At 37.7% G+C, this 15,803-nt stretch overlaps 1 long non-coding RNA gene across 1 annotated transcript in view; it reads right to left on the bottom strand.

The window, feature by feature from the left end:
* Positions 1–1,025: 1,025 nt before the first annotated feature.
* Positions 1,026–15,803, bottom strand: part of LOC107316699 — a 30,523-nt gene continuing 15,745 nt past the window's right edge. The window contains exons 4-5 of the long non-coding RNA XR_004308050.1: positions 2,176–2,286; positions 1,026–1,383 (exon numbers count right to left, since the gene is read on the bottom strand). This is a non-coding gene — a long non-coding RNA (uncharacterized LOC107316699). The remainder of the gene's footprint in view (positions 1,384–2,175; positions 2,287–15,803) is intronic.

The raw sequence follows: 15,803 nt of genomic DNA, 5'->3' as shown, positions 1-15,803 counted from the left end.
CTCCTGGCTCCACCCAAAAATCAGACCATATGTCTGAAAGCATTGTCCAAACGCTTCTTGAACTCTGGCAAGCACGGTACCATGACTGAGCACTGTGGTGACTTCCCAAAGGGGCCTGTTTCAGTGCACAACCACCCTCTCAGTAGCAAATCTTTTCCTAATATCCTAATAAGCCGAACCTTCCCTATCATAGCTTCATGTCATTCCCTCATTGGTCACCTGAGAGAATAGATCAGTCTAAACTTTCAGTCTGTTAATAAGCAGTCTTAACAATAACTACCTGCTCCAAATTACTGCATGGCATGCTTGGTGTCTGGGGTATCATACGGACACCGGCTTCATCTGATAAGACCTCAATTTTATAAGCATGGGTCTTGGCCTTGCAACTAAATACATTAGTTTTGGTTCTTTATGCAGTATATTTAACTTCAAGAGACATTCCATGGTTACAAATATATCTATGCCACTGATCTTGTTGCAGAATGAGGTCCTTTGGGAGCAGAATGAAAGGAATATCGTGCTTCTTACTGATGTATTGTGCCAGGAATCAGAGCTTTTGTCTTTAAATGTTGTAGTCTATAAACCAGCTCTTCGTTACAAATGCATTGTAAAACATCTCGATTTCCATTTTTGACAATCAAAGCTGTTTTAAGTTCCCATTACTGTTCACTATTTGCCAATTGTTTCAAGAGTGCTCAGAGCACAATTTTTTCTGCTGTCACCGATTTTTTACTTCAGTGATGCCAAGTCTATAAATACCTTTCATATTCATCAATATTTTAAGTATCAAAGTACCTACTAAAAGCTGTTTTCCATTTCATTGTCATACAAATTCATGATAAATCTGGCAGCTTCTGCAGAAGAGAGATCTGACTCCTCTGGATAAGAAAGAATATGTGAGCACCATATCTCACTAGACTTCTAGAGTATTATGTAGGACCAAATCTTCCTTTATAGAGTTTGTCTATTTATTTCAGCAGAGGTTGACAGATTCCAACAGACTGGCAAAGCGTGCAATTAAGACAGGCTCTTTTCAGTGATTTCCAGTAGCAGGACAAGAGGCAGTGGGCACAAACTGGGGTACAGGAGGTTTCCTCTAAACATCAAGAAGCTCTTTTGTGCTGTGCGGGTGGTGGAACACTGGCACAGGTTGTCCAGAGATTCTGTAGAGTCTCCTCCTTGGGGATCTTCAAAAGCCGCTTGGGCGTGAGCTGGGACTCCCTGCTTTGGGTGTCAGATTGACCAAGAGTATCCTTGCAGCTTTGTCCATTTAGTGAGTCTGAGAAAGGGGACTGTATAGGATTATTCCAGTCTAACGCAAAGGGAGTAACGTTCACTCCTTTTTCATCTCCATCTTACCCTCTCCACTGATGCCCAGTCTCTCTAGAAAGACATAACCAAAAGGTACAAGGCAATGAAAGAGGATTTACCTTTAGCTGAATGCTGTTCTTCTGATCAGATTTAATAGTCTCTTATGATGGGATTGGAAGTGTCAGACATTACCAGCAGCATGTTTGCCAAAACTAATGAAAAAGTCTGCTGAATGAATGCAAGTTTAGCAGGAAAACAGTGAGTGAACCAGGAAAGCACTATATTCCACCCACTAGAGTGATGTGAATCTCTCTAAATATATGGATTTTGGCGGTTCTTTCGCCTGTTCTTTGCGGAAGGTATGTGTCAGTAGTAAAAGGGAGTGAAGTGGTATTTCTATTTAACTACAACATGGCAAAGCAGGCTAATTGCTTTCTCAGTTTGTAGTGGGGGAAACATGCAGAGGTGTGTCTTGTCAGACACTGTCTCCTGGACTCTAAGACTGTCATCGTAGCAAGCATACATAGAGAGGATTACATGGAACCTTTAGGCAAATCATCAACTTTCACTGCTGGAAAACTGTTTCCGCCTGCCTCAAGCAGCATTGTCCTGATTTGAAAGGAATGGCTCTGTCTGAGCATTTATGGCCAGGAGAAATACACAATGGAAAAATCTGCCTTGTTTTTAAGTCATAAGTACACAGCTGTAGGCATGTTTATGAAGTGTACGTATAGCATGTGGACAGATGGATGGATACATTTATCATGGCAAGTCATAGCACTGGGGTATTTACCATCTAGCATATGGTGGAGCTCTGTACCTCTATTCTTTTCAAATGTTTAACAAAAGTAAAAACATCCATACCTGCATTTAGATATAGCAGAAGAGTTTCTTTTAAAGGATTCCTCATAAGCTTTAGTCCAATGGAAAGCAAATACTTCTGTAGTAATTGCCATTTTCTACAATGCTCTTGATCTAAAGAGGAAACAAAAACGCATGTCAGCCTAACTTTAACTGTAACTACAATGAAAGGTTATTATCAGATGCTGTAAGTAGGTACAGTAAAGTGCTGTTTGTGTGATTTCCAGCATTTGATTACACACATTTTTTTCTCCACGTAAATAGATCTTAATGACTCCAGGAGATTTGCCAGTTACAGAACAGGATTACAGTCCTAGGAAAATGTCTGATTTTTTTTTTTTTCACAGTATAGGTTATTTACTTGTAAACATAGGTCAAAGAAAACCTTTAATATGCTTGTATCACCTCTGAAGCAATGAGATTTTGTAAACAGATTAAGCAAAGCATCCCTGAGGTATTCCCAGACAGAACAAATGCCACTGTTTCATAATTAAACAGTTGGTCTAAATCTTTCTCAGTAGACCAATACTTTCAAGCATTTAACAACTCGGAAAATACATATTTTGCAAAAATGTTATTCTAATTTCCCATAGGTACTTCAAATTAATTTGCATATACATCTGGAAAATAAAATCCAATTGCTGCATGGACACCACAGGAAGTATTATGGGCTACAACAGAGTCTTGCAAGCAGTAACTGAATTTACAACACATTTTTAAGAGCTATGCATTTCTGCAAGACAGACATGAAACTTAGATATCAGTTTCTTTAAATTCTTAAAGGAAAACATAGGGGAGGATATCAAAACTTCAGCAGAAGCAAGCACATTTGAAAAGCGTATAAAACTACAAGTTAGGGCCTACATTTATAAAACACTTCTGGCAGGCATCTTTGTTAGCATTTTTCCGCATCACCTTGTACAGAAATATCTCACTGTAATCGGTGGCTTCATCATTGCAACTCATCACTATCTACAACTACTTGGCAAGAGATTGCAATGAGGAGACATTCCATCTCTTAGGTAACAAATGATAGGACACAAATAGATTTTTCTAAGTTGAAGCACAGGAAGCTTAGATTGGACTTCAGAAAGAATTTCTTCATGGAAAGACTAGTTAAGCTTTAAAATGGGCTGCCCAAGAAAGTGGTGGAGGACCCATCCCTGAAGGTATTTAAAAGACGTGTGGATATGGCACTGAGGGAACTGGTTCAGTGATAGACTTGGTTGGTCAGGTTGATGGTTGGACTTACTAAATCTTGAAGGTCATTTCTTGCCTAGATTATTCTATAGTTTTGTATATTACAACAGGATGGAAAGCAACAGGTATCTTTATTACACAGCAGTACTTCATCTGAAAATACAGAGCTTACCAAATTTGCTGCTATCAATTATGAAATAAATTACAAGCTACTAAATAATTACAACAGTACATCTGCATGCAGATGTAGATATTCTGATACTAGTCTCCTCGAAAAGCAATTTATAAAGATCAAACCAAGTGGCTACGGGATATAAGTAACTTCAGGAAGAGATGGATTCTGAACTACTACCACAGTTTTCAGATGCAGCATTTTCATAAGATAGCTTGCTTTCTTGCAAATAAAACAAAAGGAAGAACTCACATGCAAAAACAAGAAAGATATTTTCCGTAAAAATTTCTGTTCTAAATTTGTTGTAGCATTTGTTTTTTCATTATCATCTTCATTGAACTAATATACAAGTCACATGTTCCTTTTTTTTTTTTTCCTCAGATGAGCAGAATTGAATCAGCCTTCCAAAGCAAACAGTCATTATTATGAGCTTAAACTTTCCTTCCCACAAATATTCTCTTTAGTTCCTTTCAGTGACTGTTCCAGTCAACCCCTATAATTCTATTTACAATGTAAGTGAAGGAAATTTAATGAATATATGACTTGAATCACTCAATGGGAGTCTCAGAGCTGGAATTAATTTTCTAGCTGCATAAGTCAAGTCTAGTAAGTTTTCTTGCCAGCTATGAGAACATGAACATCATAAAATCAGACATACAACAGTTGTTTCTAAAAAGTTACCTTTAACAACTGTTACCACAACACAGCATCCAAGATAACAAGGGTCTTCTCCATTTCTGATGGTGAAATGGGGAAAATCATGCAGGACAGAATTTTACTTCAAATTAGTTCCAAAAAATCATAATTTCTCTGTGCAAAATAGCCAATTTTCACAAATAATGTTTCTCCAGGATGTCACATCAGAAGTTTAATAGTTCCTCCTTTAAGGCAGATGTTAAATGTCTGAAACGTAATAAACTGGAGCTACAATCAACTTTTCTCTTTTTAATTGTAGTAAGATACCAACATCTTGATAATAGTAAAGTCTATTAAAATATGTTTCCTATAATCCGTGAATATAAATACTATAGGTAAAGTCTGCATGGAATGATTTTACTCCAGTGACTGTCACACACATTGGAACAAAACAAGCTTAAAGAAAATAGTTTGGGTTAGCTCTATACTACTTCAGATTAATGAGATTTAAAATATCAAACAGTAACAGATTGTTAAATATCACCTGTTTTAAGTAACAGTTTAGATGTCCTGAATACTAGCAGAAGCAAGGGAAAAGAGTAGGTTCTCATCACAAATGCTCTTTCACTCACTATTATGGCTTCTAAACCTGTACTGGTCCATGAACGTGTGCCAGGAACAAAATATTTCCAGTATGGATCTAAGGAGTAATTTGATATTTGCTCTGAAATTTTAAAGAAAACTCTAAATAAATACTTGGCATCAAATACTTTATTGCAAAAGTATAGAATTTCTCACCATTTAAGCGTTCTCTTAATCCTGGTAATTTTTCTTCCTTCCTAAGACAAATTGACTGTTGTTTTCTGGCCAACATTCCTCTGAGGTTTGATCAATATATTGTGTTAAAAGACCTTGTGAAATTTGATGGTTTTCTAAACTATTTGTCGCTCTGCAGTACAAAACTGAGACTTTTCTACATCATTAGCACTGTTATTAGTGATCAAGATTTACTGATGCTTGTAGGTAGAGTCAGTGGTTACATAAAGACAGATCACTCTCTCAGAATTCATCTTGACATTTGGAGATGATGTCCACAACTATCTCTATTAAAGCTTGTTTTAGCCTGGGCAAGAGTCTTGGCTGAGAATATCCAGATCTGAATAAGTTTTGCTGTTAGACTTCTTTCCGATAAACAAGCCATTAAATAAGAAAATACTGCAAAAAGTTTTGAGAAACATTGGCAGGACAGTTTGGAAATATCTGGAAGACTGTACACCACTTACATATTAACTTTCAAAAATACAAATTTCACCAAATAAAGAGGAGTTGCAAGGCAAAAGACTACTAATGAAAAAACTATGATAGCAATGATACTGACAATGGTTCCTTATTATACACATAAGCCAGCACTGTGAAAGGATGTATGTTCTGAGCTGGAGCTGCTAGTACATCCTACCAACCACCACCTGTTTCAAACAAAAATACCGTGATGGAGTTCATATTTCAGGTCTGGCTCCCAGACATACCAATAACTCCAATGAGAAGTGCTTGTGCAACTTATAAAAAGCAAATGTGAACAGTAGTTTATTCTGGAGGTTACAGTGAGTCACCTGGAGCAACAGATAAAATGATGAAAACAAATCTCTCTGAATATGTGGTATGGCTATGGAGGAGTTCATTTCAGAGTCATATGAAAAGTCTTTCCTGATGGACCAATTTGGGGATGCCAAATGGTATAAATTAAAAGACTAGTTGTATTGATATGCCAAGTATACTCCTGAACACTTGCAGAGGCTCATACTGGGCTGCATAGACAAAGCAATCATATGACTGAACAGCTGGAAAAAATCCTTACAGTGGAATTGTATTTAACGGTCAAAAAAGCAGCACTGAAATAAACTAAAAGGGTTTTAAGATATAGAAGGCAAAAGTACTCTAGGCTGTTTGGTAGCAATATAAAACTTTGTTGAGATCAATTCCAACCTTTCTGACTGTAGAAAATAAAAAAATAATAATAATATTAAAAAGAAAACGCCAAAAATCTTATCTATTAAAAATATTTTAGGCTGGCATTTAAGATCAAATGTTTTTCCAGTCAGTTACAGTTATTTGTGATAATATTAGAAGCTTCAATTTATCATGTTTTAGACCTCCTAAATATCTAATTTTAGGCTTAGAAGCAACTTCTTTATCTACCTAAAATTCTACAGTGCCAGTCTCAGTATGTTACGCACACACACTGCAATAAGATGAACTCTGTCTCCTAAATGGATGTCTGAGCAGCTTGAAAATTCCATGTGTTGTATCATGACTTTTAGCTCATCAATTCAATTCATACTAAAAATTGAAAGAGTTTTAAAAAAAGAAAAAAAAATTAAAAAAGAAAGAGAAAAAATGAGCAGCACCAGAAACTAAAAGAAGGTCGTAATGACTGACAGCTGTAATGACCCACGTTCTCCAGCTAAAGCCTAAGACAAGCATCTATGTGAATATTATTGCAAAATAATGATTCTAACTTGAGATCGCACATTAATTTATTTTTAAAATTGTTTTTCTCAAAACAAACCCTAATATTATATCCATCCGTATACTTTCCAACTGAGACCAAGCCAAGCCAGCTGCAAAACCAAAAAAGGGAATTCAGCCTCAAAAACCCCTTAAGCATCGCTGCTAAAAATGCCAGCAATTGACCCAATTCTCTTCCTTCTCTTTACAGATTCTAATGGGTTACATATCAGCCATCAGCCCTTCTGCTCACTTCAAAGAACTAACTTCAGTTTCCACTGAGAATCCAAGGTACGACATAAATGGCAGCCTATCTGCATTTAAGACCCAAGCAAGGTAGAAAACCTCGTATTTCACAGGTGGGAAGAGGGAAAGGTACAGAACCTCGCCTGCGCTTCATGCCATCCATCAGTCTGCAAAGCTGGACACATATCTTTTCAGTAAAAACTACTCCACAGTAAGTTTATATCATAGTTGTGGTTTTATTTATATATATTGATCAACACTTCTGGATGCCACATCAGGTTAGCATTCTTCTTTTGTGTACCTCTACACAGGTGTAGGGGAAACGATACTATTTTTAAAAGTACATGTTCACATAATTCACCACTCTTGGCAATTTTTATTCTATTTGCACTTAAGATCCTTGATGCAACACCTCGTTATCTGTGTAGCAAAAGATCCCTTTTCCTGGCAGCATTTTAGAAACATAAAGTTTAAAAAAAAAAACAAAAAAAAACAAAGTAAAACATAAATAAAACAACAGCAGACCTCAGATAACTTCAGTGAGATGACATGTTCCCATGAATAATTCTCTCAATAGATCAGTCTAATGAATATGTACAAAGATTTGGCATATCTATTTTCTCCTTTTTAAGTCACATTGACCACAAGGCACCAATATGTTCAGATGTAATTAGTAGAAATGCTGTGGTCCAATATCCATGACACATCCTAGAGCCACAGGAAGCTCATCTGTTCACTGCTTCACAAATTGCCAGAACATTTCACAATATAAGATCAAGCAGCACAGAGAAAGTTCATCCAAGAAAATGTCCTTGATGTGTCTTTGGTACTGTTTGCAGGATACTATTTATTCTCAGACTATTTGAACATTTCATGCAAACAAACTTTTTACAATAGAAATTACTTTTAACTGCTAAATGCACATATTTAAACACAAACAGATTTACATTTAAAATCTAAAACTATAACCTATTGATCAAAGATGAAGAGGGAAAACTATGTCACTGAAATCACTGTGACATTGTTACAAGACTAGAATATCTTATTATCATTTAAACAAGTCATACAGACTCATGCTAACTTGAAATAAACCTTGCCTAGTGAAAATTCGGGCCATAGCAACACATGAACCAAATTAACTTCCCCAAATTCTTTAGTCTTTATTGTTATACTGTAAAATGTTACTATTGCAATAAATATATATATATATTAAAAAATAAATCCAAACATTAAGAAGACCCCATTAACAATACAGTGACTTAGAATTCAATCAAAACCATTGTAACATAACAACAAATCTTATCTCTTATTTTTACATATTTTATGTAAGCACTCATACGTGGTATGCAATTAGAACAGCTTACAGAAACACAACATACCTTCATTTTCCACAGAAGACAATTTTTATCAGCGATACCCATCTTTTCCCTCTTCCTACCCTCTAAGAAATTTGCTATAGTTAAATATATGTATTAGTGATTCTGTGTTCCAGTATCTGAATTCAACTGATAGAAATTACTGTTAGAAAGCAGCACGTGTCCGAACAACAAATATACTTAACTTCACCTTTAGCATCCTTATCTGTTAGCACAATTTAGGAGCATCAGTGGTTCTGCTTTTATGTAGATCTTGGATGCCGTGTTCAGATTTGTCATATATCAATAAGACAGTCCAAAGTCCACCTCACTCTATGCTAGTATTTCCCCTTTTTCTTCCTGAGTGTTCAGTAAATAAGAAGTTATCTACTCATTTCCTGATAACTTTTACTGACTTCACGAAGATGAGAACTCATGATTTCCCTACACTGATTATCTCCTTTTATTTAATTTTTGACCATCAGTAAAATCGCTAATGCTAATATTTAAACCAGACATTTGTGTTAATTCCAGCTGAGATGATTTATGCCTTTCCAGACCAACTGTTACTATCTTACATTTCAGCAGACATTACCACTTTCTTTGTGTTGATTTTTTTTCACCCAAGTTTTTCTCCCAGCCAAATCACTAAAGATTTTAAAGCAGGTAGAAAATAGTAGAAAATGGGAAACAATAATCTAGAAAGAAAAATGACAATTCATATAAGACATCAGATCCTGCTAACATCAAACACTTTTGATTTTCATATTAAAATCCCAAATTCCATTCATATCTATTTAATTTCCTTTTCCCTCTCAAATAAACTTGTAGACAATAGACAATTGGGAAATGGCCTGCCATATCCATCAACCTCAGGACTGTTTCAGGAACAGACCAGGAGACAATATCCTGAGCTTCTCTCTTGCTGGTTCTGGAAAAATTCCCACTACTAGAATGTAGATTCTGAATCCTCAGTTTGAGTTCAGGTTTCACTCTGGATTCATTGCTCTCCGGACACAGGTCTGAACTAAACAAGCTTGTCTTTGCTTCTTTGCCATTTATTTCCTCTGAATCTGAAGTGACAGAGTCAGATTTAGGACATCATACCAATTTTCACAGCAAAAGCATGCAATGGTAAAAACACAGGCTTATAAATTTCAGTAGAGGGACAAAGAGAAGAAAGAGAATCCATAGTTGAAAACAACCCATATAAAAAGTTACATCTGAACTCCTATCTTAAGAATATTTGAACTATAGACCTTTGCACCATCCATAAAGCTCACAAAGCACTGGAAAAAAAAAATAATATATATACATACATACATATATATTAGCTCAATACTACGTCTGTGTCATCATCTCGCTGCAAAAATTTTCCTTGAAGTCAAGCAACTGGCATATATAATCCTCCAAAGATACAACATCAGTGACACAAAAAACAACCTGTATTTACTTCCTACCAGCCACAGTCAACAGATTTTCTTTTTTTTTTTTTTTAAATCATCAGCAGATGTTCCAAAGCATGAGAGAATAGTCAACTCATTATTCAGACATCTTTAGCAGTCTTCCTGATCAGCTCCTGCTCCTGAAGTCTAAGAAAGTAGAGCATAAATGCACTCTGGGAAACTTTCCATGTTCCTAAAACAGTGAGTCATTCAAAAGCTGTTTTTAACAGGATCTGAAAGGGTGCCACCAGCAACACTAGGGTCATCTCCCAGCACACACTAATGAACCACACAGAAAAGTGCAGAGGCATTTGCAGGAGGTTGTTTAATATTTCTTGACATCCCAGTACCTATATGGCCCTCACAACTTTAATATGAATGTCTGAAAAGCATTCATTAATGAATTTCACCCTCACATCATCCCTGAAAAGTGGAGTTATCTACATTTTGCAAATGGAGAAACTAAACTAAAGAATAGGTTAAAAAAAGAAAACTTTAAAGCTACAGTAGTGATGCAATGAATTAAAAATGTAGTCACAAATATCTCTAATCATATCTTTTAAAATCTTATGAAAACTTGATAAAAAAGTGGATGTTTCAGTGGAAATATCCAGCTTTCTGAAGGTAAAAAATGTCTATTCTGCTCATATTTTCATAAATATGAATTTATATTGATATCAGTGGCCTTTTTGTATTTAAAGCTCCTTTTTGTATATAAAGCTCCTTATATTAAGGAAAAATTATTCATTGTCTAACTTTAAGCACAGTAGCCACTGTCCATTATTGGAAAGTATGCCAGGTATTCACGTAGTTTGCTATGCTTATTGACCCCTCTTATTGCAAGATCACAAAATCCCAAGTCCTGTTGGGTTCAGGTCATGTTATCCAAATTTTCATTTAACAAAAAGGAAAAGACAGGTTGTGCCCAGGTAACTTACCATCATGAGATACAGTCTGTCCTGCCCTCAGGCCATGGAACACATACACCATCTTCACAACTCCTATGCAATGTTTCTGAAGCCTGAGCAAAGCCTCATAGCTTTGCTTCCTATTTCTCATCTTAAAAGTCTCCTGTGATTTTAAATCCCTGACACATTTTGCTCATAGTCTGCTAGTAAATAAAAAGGAAAAGCAAAGAAAAAAAAAAAAGAAAAAAAAAAAATCCAAAAGGTAGCAGTAGGTGTATTATTCATAATGTATGGTTTATTCCTGCATTGAGAACTATTCTGTTACATAAAAATCAAAACATAACTTATGTTTACATCATCCTACCTCCTGAATTCAGAAGGATTAACCTTTGTCCTGCTCATACAGCTTTACACTCTCACAGAGCAAACAGGGAAAAATGGACTCAAGTATTCTGTCAAGGATGGGGTTGAGCACTGTGGCATATATACAATGGATCAGATATCTGAAGAAAATTAAACCTAAGTAAATGAGGTTTTCATGAAAGACATTCCACCAAGAACTAGGCAGCCATTTCTTAAAACACATCACTACTACCTTTATCATATGGACCAGTCATAGAGTCATTAATTTTGGAAAACATCTCTAAGATCATCTAGTCCAAACATCAGCCCATCCCCACCATGCCCACTAACCACATCCCTTGGTGCCACATCCACACAGTGTTTCTGAACACCTCCAAGGATGCTGACTCCACCATTTCCCTGGGCAGCCTGTTCCAATGCATCATCACTCTTTCTGAAAAGTTGTTCCTAACAACCAATCTGAACCTCCCCTAGCACATCAGTAAACAATCCCAGTTCCCTCTGCTGCTCCCCATAAGACTTGTGTTCCATACCCTTCACATCTCTGTTGTCCTTTTCTGGACACTCTCAAGGGTCTCAATGTCAGTGTTGTAGAAGGAGCCCAGAACTGAACCCAATACTTGAGGTGCAGCTTCACCAGTGCAGAGAACAGAGGGACGATCACCTCACTGGTCCTACTGACTGCACTCTTTCTGATACAAGCCAGGATGCCATTACTTGATGGACTGCAGCATTTAGACATTTAACCTGAGGGATTAATCTCTTCCCAAGAAAAAAAGGGGCAATGACAGAAGCACAACCTGATCTAGCTAACCTTTCTGATAGCTTTTTCCTTTATCCAGCTGCAGCCCTTTACAGTCATATGAAGACATACCTGATGTGCATCTTCTCATGAAAGAAGCCCAGAAGTGTAACTATTAAATATATATTATTATCCAGACTAGAAGTTAGAAAACGGCTGTCATGGCCAGTGGGCTGTAAAACAGCACCTTCAGCAAGTCACTAATGTTCGGCCAGTAAACTGAGAACAAACGCCACTTACAACTGGAAATCCAAAGATGCAGTTTCAGTTCACATTTAGCTTTACTAAGTTTGAATATTTTTCTGAGTTAAGAGAAAAAACCAAAACAAAACCCGCCCACCCGAAGCAGCTCGGTCCTGCCAGGCGCCAGCGGGAGCGGCGCGGGCCGGGCGCCCTCTCGCGGTTCCGCCCGGCAACAAGGCCTGAGGGGGTCTGTTAAAAGACTGCGAGCAAAGCACGAAGAGTTGGTAACCTCTGAATCCCAAGGGGGCTGTGGATGCCCCATCTCTGGAAGCATTCAAAGCCAGGCTGGATGTGGCTCTGGGCAGCCTGGTCTGGTGGCTGGCGACCATGCACACAGCAGGGGGGTTGAAACTAGATGATCGCTGTGATCATTTTCAACCCAGGCCATTCTATGATTCTGTGATCCTAACTTTGCCTGCCACGAATTGCCTGTTGAGTTTAATTCCCTCAGCCACAGGGATAAGGGCACACGGACCAGTAGGATGCAGAATTGCAGGTTGCAAACATGCCTTAGCAGTGCCAGAGATCACGCTTGGAGACCTCTCTTGGAACAGAAAGACAACTTCCAGCTGCCATTCCACACTGAGGATTCAGAGAGAGAATGGAACTTTGTAACATACAGAATTAACACACAGGCAACCACCAGTGTTAACTGCAGAACATGGAGCTTTAAGCAAAATGTTTCAAAAGACTGTGCCAGTGCACGTCTGTCCCAACCATAGCATTGTTCCTCGAGAACTCAGTGTCTCAGCTCACACCATCCAAAGCTTTTGTGTGTGCGTGTGCGTAGATGCAATTGTTAACTCACACAATTGCTTGACTCACAAAAGCAAACGGAAAGAATTGGAGCAGAAAAGCCCTCCTGAACAAGCTGAAGGTTTGATGAGAGTATATGATTCGTAAATACTATGCTAGCTTTCTGCTGTTTCTTTGAAGAACATAATGCTTCCATTTGATTTAATTACTCTGACATAAAATTGCTCACACTGAACCAGCAAATCAGAATGAGAACAGGATTTTTACTGTGCCTGACATCATGTCATACTGTTTCAAAGGGTCTGCTCTGACAAAATCCCACTACTCCCATTCTCAAGGGTATGTGGGAAACACCTTGCCCCTGGCTCATTCACAAAAAATACATCTGGATTGTATGACTATCCACGTCCATGACAGATTCATGTCACTATGTAAACAGCTGGAGAACGATCTCTCTCTCCCTCCAAGCCTCTCTCAACATAGCACCACCCAATTAGAAGCTGCCTAGCATCAAACTGTCACATCATTTTTGGTAGCAATTCGTGCCACTTCTGCTATGAGGTTGTGAGGGATGGGACAGTAGAAATAGCACTCTGCAGAGCTGTAGGGGGAACAATGAAGAACTACCACATGTCTAGTCCTTCCATCAGGCCTTCTCAGACACCCTATAGAAGACCCTTACCTAACAACAACCCATACTTAGATTTTTAGTAACATGCAGACAGCCTTGCATGCCTATTTAACACAACAGTTTTCAGACTTTCCAGCCCTATCTTGCTAATTAATCAAATCCACAGAGCCATAGGAAAAGCAGTAGCAAGCATTTGCTCTAATGAAAACTGTAGTCTGCTACCTCCTTACGCTCCAGTCATCATATTTTCACTTTTCTCTGCAAGCACAGAGAAGTATCTGTCAAATATCTCCTGCCTCCCTTTAAGAACGTCCTGCCAGTTTACTGGCATCACAGAGCTGTGGAGCCAAGTCTACACGTCTGCCTTGCATTAACCTAGTGCAGTAAAAAAATGCATTCTCAGGAGATATGGGTAATAGCTTGACATAGTGAATGATGTTTGACAACAGAAGATTATTTAATTGGGATTAGGTGGCTTGGACCAAGAGAGATCTCTGGAGAACATACTTTGATTTCCTGTTTGACACATCCCTGAGGGGAATGACTAGATTGAATAGACACTGCCCGGAGTTTCTAGCAGACGGAGGAAAGAGAATGGAGGGGGTTTAGGACTTGCAGTGGGAGTGCCTTCTGTCACTACTGCAGTATGCCTCAGGCTAGACAAACATTAGGTACATTTTTTAAGGAGCAGGCTGACTCCATGGAGTTTAAGTTGGCTGTCAGGAAGCATGAGACAGCATTGCACAGTTCACTCCTGATATTTTCTGTTGCTCATTCAGCAGTAAAATACATCTGTTCCTGTCATTATGGTATTAATTCACAGATTTAGTGCGTTGTCTAATTGTAAAATTAATTTTAATAAGTTAGAGTTGCTATCCATGCACACCACTGGATACGAATGCATGGGATTTTCTATTCTCTCTTCAAATGAAAGGTTTTGTAGATATTGTCTGAGGTTATTAGTGCCCGTATAAGCACAGACTTACATATTTGGATAATGTTAAATCCTCAATGTGTTCCACTATCAATCTGATCTCCTTATGTCCCTGTTTTATAAGAATTACATTTGGTTAGTGTGACCCTTCTGTTTCCTCCATGCTCCAGTTGCATGTTACTAGGACAGATGTTTAAGCAATTGGGGATGTTTATTGAAGGTTTTGTTTTTCTGTTTTATTTTGTTTTCTAAATATAAATTCTCAAGTCACAAGGGAACAGGACATTAAGAAGCTTATTCACTTACGTGAACATTTATAACTACAGAGATGGAAGTCAATGCAAAAATCAGAGCCAGAGCTGGCCATTTTAGCAAAAGTGTGAGAAGGGACATTAAAAAAAAGTGCATTGTTGCAGTCATTTAAAAAGTAAACTTTTAGTTTAAAAGTTTGCAATGTTTTTATTATAAAATGAAAAGAAGCTTATGTTTCAAAAGTATCTCCTCTCTCTTGAACAAATTGTAACAAAATTCTCTGTGTGGTAAATAAGAAATGAGCTTAGCTCCAATGCCAATTGATTAACACTAGAATTCCATTACCCAGAACACTGGATTTCTGGAGATGAAAAATTTCCAGTTAATGGGTGAAGAAACCATATTTACATCCCTCCTTTCTTTGGCTCAAGGCACACTTTGTAGCCTCCAGATGTATCACTATAGTCTTCAAAGAAATTCCATTGACTGATTGTTAATTTAAAGGAAAAAATTCTACATTCAGTCCACTTGCACTGTCAAGACAAACATGAGATCTCAGCACCTTTAAGTTGTAGTTTACAGACAAAAACATTACTCAGAGAAAGCAAAAGGATGATGAAAAGTGATCCTAAGGATTTCAACTTGGGGGGGAGATAAGAATGCCACTTACCTTAGATCTACATTGCATTTTTTGCAGTTATTAACTAAAGCCTCATTACCTGACAATCAGTGTTTTCAATGTCTTTCATTCAGGGACTGTTTCACCTACGGAATACAGGTGACTACAGATCCATAGGAGACAGTGAAAATGGTTTACACCAAGGGAGAGGCTGGCAGCCTTCTCCCAGATCTCTTTGCCACTAATTTTCTCTTTTCTTCTATATTCCTCCCTTCTTCCCTCCCTTCCACTCATGTTTTCTTTGGAAAGTAAAGAAGGGAGAGAAGGATTTTCCTCTGACTCATTTGGTCATGCTGATATTAGTCAATTAGCCCTGTGCATAGAGTAGTCCACCCATGGAGCAACGCGGAAGATAGAAATGTAATAGTTGCTTCCAGTTTTTCCTAAAGGCCTGGAATCTGAAGGTTCATCTAAATACAAGAGAAATAATCACCAGCAAAACAAGTGTCACGTTTACTGCCTGTGGCTGTTACAACTCTTTGGAATGCTGCACTGTCACTATCC

Source organism: Coturnix japonica, chromosome 1, assembly GCF_001577835.2.
Source record: "Coturnix japonica isolate 7356 chromosome 1, Coturnix japonica 2.1, whole genome shotgun sequence".
Lineage (NCBI taxonomy): Eukaryota > Metazoa > Chordata > Aves > Galliformes > Phasianidae > Coturnix > Coturnix japonica.
Note: the sequence above shows the minus strand (reverse complement) of the source record. Positions and strands in the feature narration are given on the sequence as shown.